At 27.5% G+C, this 7695-nt stretch overlaps 3 non-coding genes across 3 annotated transcripts; 2 read left to right on the forward strand and 1 right to left on the reverse strand.

Annotated features, from left to right (window-relative positions):
• Positions 1 to 3017: 3017 nt before the first annotated feature.
• TRNAQ-UUG (transfer RNA glutamine (anticodon UUG)) lies at positions 3018 to 3089 on the forward strand. The gene has a single exon. It is a non-coding gene; the product is annotated as a tRNA-Gln (tRNA).
• Positions 3090 to 3474: 385 nt separating this feature from the next.
• Positions 3475 to 3546, reverse strand: TRNAQ-UUG (transfer RNA glutamine (anticodon UUG)). Its single transcript has one exon. It is a non-coding gene; the product is annotated as a tRNA-Gln (tRNA).
• A 1307-nt stretch (positions 3547 to 4853) lies between these two features.
• Positions 4854 to 4925, forward strand: TRNAQ-CUG (transfer RNA glutamine (anticodon CUG)). Its single transcript has one exon. It is a non-coding gene; the product is annotated as a tRNA-Gln (tRNA).
• Positions 4926 to 7695: the final 2770 nt, after the last annotated feature.

Consider the following 7695-nt stretch of genomic DNA (forward strand, 5'->3'; position numbering starts at 1 on the left):
AACATAGATAAAGGCTGACAAGGATTTTTTAATCTTATAAGGCAAATATTAACTTAGTTCATTTAGGAGTTTTTATTTTACTGACTACGAAGAACCTAACGTCGTTAATAATCCTTGAAAAGCACGGATTAAAACAGGTTGTACAATAGCTATGATATTTTATTTATTAAATTTAATTAAACTTCTTTTGACAACAATGTTGTTAATAGTTTATTTTTAGATTTTATTTATTGAAACATAGTTTTTTAATTTCACTTAACTCGTATATAGAGGCTTTGAGTTTGTTATTTCTATTGCTAGGTACTGCCTTGAGATTTAGTCGGGATGCCATTATTATCCAAAAATAAGTTAATTAATTGATTATATATTGAGTCCTAAAAAAGTATTATTTAAGGTTTACTATATTAGTAGTAGCTTTTAACCAACCTAATTACTTTATAATTAATAAATTTATTTAGGTTTAACCAGGAGGCTTATGATCTATTTATATCTAATAATTAGCAAATCAAATTACGTTGAAACAGGAGGATTATTTTTTCTATTTCTATTTAATAATTAATAAATCAAATGACGTATAACCGAGGGGATTACTTTTATTTTTTCTATTTTATAAATGATTACATTGAATTATTAATGTATGTAACGATTACTAGACTTATCCGTTGATCTGTAATTATTTTCCAATGTGTTTAGTCCATTTTGCATGTTCCAAGATATCACAATATTCTCAACCAGCAGTAACGTCTACTAGATTTTTTTCTTAACCTTCCCCCTGAGATAATTACGAGCATCCTCTGTAAGCGGCACACTTATGTACAAAAACCGTTCAATCCCATTTATACTGCTACCTTTTATCTTCTTCCGTTTTCCTGAATTTTCTTTGTTCCTACTTCCCGACTCATGTTTGTACAATCCGAATACGCTATCGGAGTTGGCCGGTTTTTCTTCTGGAGAATCTCCTTTGGACTAATGGGGGTTAGGTGCAGGTTTTCATAGGACTCTATCTCGCAGACGGTATTTTCAATTTGATTATGTTCCTTCCTGATTTCTTGATGAACGATTTTACAAATATTCGGGTTTCCCTCCTCAACGGAGCTTTCTGGTTCTTCTGAGGCTTAACGGTTTCACTATGAGCTTCAGGTACTGGAACTTTAATTAATTCTTCTTCTGAGTTTTCTTCTAATTCATCGTTTAGGTACTCTATCCTGCTGACTAACCTGCACTCTAGAGTTTCGATCTTATTATTCAGAATTTTGTCCATATTTTCCTCATTTTTTTTTTCGAAATTTCTGGATTTGAATGATTCATGCCGTGGGGTGTAGTTCCGTAGGTGTCGTCTCGTTCATAAGGGATGTCCAGGTCTCGTGGCCCTTCTTACGACTTCGTCTGGTCGAAGTACATCTTACTCCGCTCCGGCTTCTGCTGCCCTCTCATGGGGTGGTCTTCTCTCGTCTAAACATTCCTCTTGACTGTTCTTTTTCCTGATCTCGTTACCCTACTCCTTTTTCCCTACTCATTTTTCTCCCACTTCCCTTTTAGGGCGTTACCTTATTTTTGAATCACCTTTCTCATTGGCCATCGGTGACTGAACGCTACCGAGATAGGCGTAGGCCCGAGAGTGGGTAAGATAGTTTGAAATGGCTATATCTCGGGAACTTTGAACGTAAATAGCTCTATTAGGTATCATATTTTAGAAAATTTACTCTACTTTAAATAATGTTTATTGGGTTTTCTGATGTTATTGACAGTTTTAAAGATATAAAGCTGAGAATGAAAAATACATTTTTTTTAGGTTTTGAAACAGCCACCATTTTTTATTTCCTCAACTTATACCTAGTAGACTCACCATTTTTGACTAGTAATTAGACATATTTTAAATAATCAGAAATTAACTGTCTTTTTTCTCCTCTTGGGCTATTGTACAATAAGGCCGTCCTGAAGACATTTTCAATCATCAGAAAAAATAAACGATATAATTTTTATGTAACCTACTTTTCTAAAACGTAAATTTATTGCTAACAGGGAACAGCAAACAATGGCTTCAGAAACATAATAAAGTACACTGAATAATATCAGAAATAAATATAATAAAAAATAACACAAGGGCGTTGGAATTCATGAAGATAAACAATAAAATGTTCCATTGTATGTTGTCTCATCTAGTTCACTTAATAAAGGAATGCATTGGTTTCTGTAAATAGTAAATTGAGATTTGTAAAAGCAGACGATAAACTATGCTTAAAGTAAATATTGACATATCACAGGCCACCGGTATCTATCTCTGTCTGGTGACGTCAATATTTTGTCTAAACGGTAGTAGGTTTTTCAATTTTAATTTACGTATCCTTTGGATTTGTTAATTAACTAGTTCAATAATGTTTTCCAAATACTACCCCTCCCTCGAAGCAAAAAATGCAATTTCATTACTTCACAAGCTGTGCTCCCCAAATATTTTTGGACGCTACATGATATATATACATCATACTAACAATTAGAAATAATATGTGTCTAATATATCTATTATTATTTGAAGAAGGATAAAGTCGAGGCAAAAACATTCTTAAATTGAAAAAATTCAGTCGTTTTTATATGATAATTTCAGGCTTATAAAAAAATTGATGTACTGCACATAGTCCCATGATTATGCCTAAGTGACTTGATCATGTCTATGACGAATACAAGTATATGAATGTCATCGATTCGTTTATGAATATGACTTGTTTTGGCAAGAGTTAAAGTGTAGCTCGACATAGGCAATTTTTTTCAAAAACTTATATACTTGCTATAAGTAAATGTTTATAGACTAAGAATCTTATATCCAGTTAGTATATTAATGTTCACAACTAGCATTATTATTTATTATGTAAGCACCGATTTTTAGAAAAAAAATTATTATGTATTGTGTAATTTCTATGAAAATCATATATTGTATTTAATTAATTTAACATGGCTAATAATTAGAAATAGTATTATAGAGAAGATGCTCCCACCTAATAATATATTCTATCGCACATCCTGGTCCCATGGTGTAATGGTTAGCACTCTGGACTTTGAATCCAGCGATCCGAGTTCAAATCTCGGTGGGACCTTTGATTTTTTTTTTTTACTTTAATAAACTAAACTATTGACTCATCACATTTAGGTATAAATTCTAAACATGTTCATTCTAACAGCTAAATAAAAAGTTGTCATTTTCTTAAAAGAGAGAATCTTTAATTTTATATTTCGTAATGCTTGTGGAAATGTACTTAACATCACTGAGAAATATGCCATAGATATAATGGAATTATAATAATTTCAAAATAAGTAAGTTGTTTGAGTAAACTAATGAATATAAAAAACTTTTTTATTTATTATTAACTATTTATGATGAATGATAGAAATTTAAAAAAAATTACAAACATTATGTTTACCGAAAACATTGAACTTTTAGCATTTTTTAAAATTCAGTTGGACGATTAAAAAAAAAATGAAAGGTCCCACCGAGATTTGAACTCGGATCGCTGGATTCAAAGTCCAGAGTGCTAACCATTACACCATGGGACCAGGATGTCAAGATAAATATATTATTAAGTGGGAGCATCTTTCCTGTAATATTATTTCTACTTGTTACTAATACTTAATAGATGTTATTGATTGGAGAAGACGGTCGGTAGGTGCGGTCAACAAAGGAAAACATAAATAAACAAAAAAATATTTATTTATGCCGACGTTTCGACCTGAGTTTCAGGTCTTCATCAGGGCTATAGAATAAAAGAGATAACAACCAATCTTCATCATTTAGAGAACATAAAATTGAAAAGAAATAGTACAAAAAAATTTGGAATTATACAAAATATTGAATTGAATATTAAATAATAAAAAATTGAATAATAAAAAGGATTGATTGATAATCATGGAATTAGACCAATAAGTAATCTACGGTCAATTTTCTACACTTTATTCTTAATAGATGTTAAATTAATACTTAACGGATAAAAAACACAAATAACATTATTCCAGATATTAATTTAAATGAAATATATAAATCACAAAAATACACTCTGCAGTAAATAAATAAAAATTAAATAATAATATTATTTTTTCATTTAATAATATATAAACTTATATCGTTACGGGTTTAAAAATAAAAAAATAGATGGGGCGCAATACTGAACTCTCGGTAACAATTTAAATACTGCTTTATTATTATTTTTTCCTACTCTCTATTTATTTTTAATTTTCAATATAAATACAATATATATTTAAAACCTAAGTCTAAATATATATACTTACAGCTTGGCCCTTCGTTTGCCATTATAAGGGTCCGCTGAAAGTGGGGGTTACAATACAGTAAAGGGTTAACAACATTTTAACATCTTAAATATGCTAACCCTTAAACTAACAAGGGTTTATAGATGTTATTCTATTCATTTCCACAATTACATTTAGTTGGAATATTTCTACTAATTCCTTCCTGTAAAAAATATGAAAAATTGATTGGAGCAAGTAAGTATTTTAATGATATCCTACTTTAAAAACTCCCTAAAATGCTAAAAAAGTTTAATAAAAAATAATAACTTATTAAATATTGTTTAGATTCATTTTTGAAAACCAGAATCAAAACTGCAATATTTTTTTCCAAACCGAAACCGATTTAAATTTTTTTTTTTTTTCAGAAAATATACATTTTACACAAACGTATACAAATATATGTCCAATGAATGGTACCATGGTTATGAAGTTGTTCGGACAACGGTTAAGGACACTATGTATACCTTACGTGTTAAGCAACACATAAGTATTTTATATTAATGTAATCGAAAAAACATCAACCATGGTCTCGTTTTGTATTAAAAAAATACTCTATTGGAGGTCCCATGGTGTAATGGTTAGCACTTTGGACTCTGAATTCAACGATCCGAGTTCAAATCTCGGTGGGACCTACAACAATTTTTTATTTATATTTTTATAACTGCATACTTTAAGGTATATATATTTTATTTCCAATATAATATGGAAGTTTAAAATTGTATGCCTCCTACAGCACAAATTTCATTGGAAATGATTTAAATCAGTAACTGGAATATTATTTTTTTAAATTATTATATAGTTTTTATTTCTTAGACTTTTTTTTTAAGCTTTTGTAATTATTTTTAAACTATTATATATTTAATATTCTTTGAATCAATCCATTATTTCTGTAATTGCGAATTAAAAGACTAATTACTAATCATTCTATAATTATGTCTGTAAATTTATTGAACTCATTAATATTTTTTATTCCTGAATTTGAAAGCTAATTTCTGATTTAAAAATTAATTATTAGAATTGATTGGTTCTTCAACACTACTTTTTGTTGAAATATTAAAATTGTAAAAGTTTAAACATCAATCATAAACATATTAATATAAATTTGCATATGTTCATTTATCATGCCACCATCATATTCGATTTTTTTTTTTTTTTAAAGAATATGACATAATATCTTTACCTGAACGCCTACTACAAAGTTTTATTTGTAACACCATTTAAAGAAATTTAAAAATTGTTTGTAGTACTTATGAATTAGTAAATACATCAATATAAGTGATAATAAATTTTAAATTAGTAAAAATTGTACTAGGATAATCCTCTGTAAAAATTGATTGATTTTTTTTATCATAACCATAATAATTTTTAGAAGAACTTTTGCAAGCAAATAACAATTATAATATATAAAATTTACAAATTAGTTATTCATATTTCTTTATTATTTCTCATATCATTCCAATTTATAGGCCATATATATTGAAATTTATTTATTACAGGAAGATTTATTTCTGAATACCAATGTACTTTCATTTTAACTAATATAAGTACTCAGATCTTGAACACATCTCTTACTTAAATTACAAGCTCAATTTGAAACGTGTGAAAAGAGAACTAGTAATCCTGATTTAATTTAAAATTAATTCTGATGTAATTAAAAGTTTTAATACCAATAATTTATCGATAACTTTTAAGAGAAAATAATTTCATTAAAAATTATTCCGAAACGTGCGAACGAAAGTGATGCTTTTACCAGTGAACAATCAATTTTCGAATAAAATACAAAAAAGATAGGTAAATATATCTTTATTTATTTAAGTTTGATCGAAAAAACAAGAACACTAAATCGATTTATTTATAATTTAGCTGATAGAATTAACCCCAGAATCTAGTAGCTAGAATCAAGTAGCATCTACACAGAAAGCTAAACGGTTTCCTAAAACAAACATTTACCTTCAGAGGAATAACCTCTAAAATAAAATGTTCAACGCCCTTAGGAAAACATGAATTTAATATTGCAAACATCCGACTGAAATGTGTGTTCTGCATAAGGCAGAAAATAACATTATGGTATAATGGGGAAAGTACAAGCTGGAAACAAATTTAATTATGTAAGCTTATTTGTTTAGGTCTGGTTTATAGAATAAAATGTTAAACTCGATGGTGATTAAAGGTTAAAAGAGCATTTGATGATGTGTTAGGTAAACCATGGCTTTAATATTATTATATTGGACGAAATAGAAAAAAATGTCGTTTTTTTTTTTTTATATTAATTTGTTTTATCTTCATGACATCATTCACTCCACGTATACACTCCATGTCTATATATGCAGACAATAAAGCAAAAAAAAAAAAAAATAAAAAACATGACAATAATAATTAATAAAAGGAATTACAGAATGATTATAAACTAAGAGAATAACAAACATAATACATATGGAAATCAAGTTAGTAAGTAAATGTACAAAATGAAAATTATTTAAAATAAAGTCATAAAAAAAGTGGGAAATACTACGTATATGTGGGCAATTAAATATGTAAGTAAAATAATCGGATTAAATACATAAAATATAAAGTTCTATAGGCCAAAAGGGATAAATTAATATGAAAATGACTGAAAAAATCTAGTTAATAAATATAAATATAAAAAAAAAAAGAAAGAAAGTAATTAATAATTAATATATACATCCACGGTGAACTATTAGCTCATCTTTATATGTATTTTTTTAAATTTAATTTTATTTTTATATGATGAAAATTGTTGTTTGAGACAGATTTGATTAGTATTTTTAAAAAAACATATCTATTTGTCTTAAAAATTTTTTTATTATTTTACTCCAACGTTTCGGCCATTTTCAAGGATCTTATTACACTATCACAGCTAAAACCATAGGTTATCAACATAATTGCAGGTCATATTGTGTTTGTTAAATTAGTTATCATTAGTCATTAACATATTAACTAGTTTACAATATTTACTATCACATATTATAGTACTTAGTCTCACCTATTTGGGATAATGAGGAAGACTACTCAGTGTAGTGTTGATAAAATAAGTAATTTAAACAGAGAATATAAACTAGCTAACGTGATATTACAATAACCTTAACGTGATACTAAATACTATAATATGTGATACTAAATACTGTAAACTAGTTAATACGTTAATGACTAATGATAAATAATTTAACAAAGGTAATATATGGCCTGCAATTATGTTGATAACCTCTGGTTTTGGCCGTGATGGTGTAATAAGTACCTTGAAAATGGAACGTTGGAGTGTTAAAATAATTAAAAAAATTGTTAAGACAAAATGGATATGTTTTTATAAATACTAAACAAATCTGTCTCAAACAAAAATTTTCATTATATATAAATAAAAATAAATTTGAAAAAATATATATA

The sequence above is a fragment of the Halyomorpha halys genome, unplaced genomic scaffold (genome assembly GCF_000696795.3).
Source record: "Halyomorpha halys isolate HHAL.00 unplaced genomic scaffold, Hhal_1.1 Scaffold39.1, whole genome shotgun sequence".
In the NCBI taxonomy this organism is placed as follows: domain Eukaryota; kingdom Metazoa; phylum Arthropoda; class Insecta; order Hemiptera; family Pentatomidae; genus Halyomorpha; species Halyomorpha halys.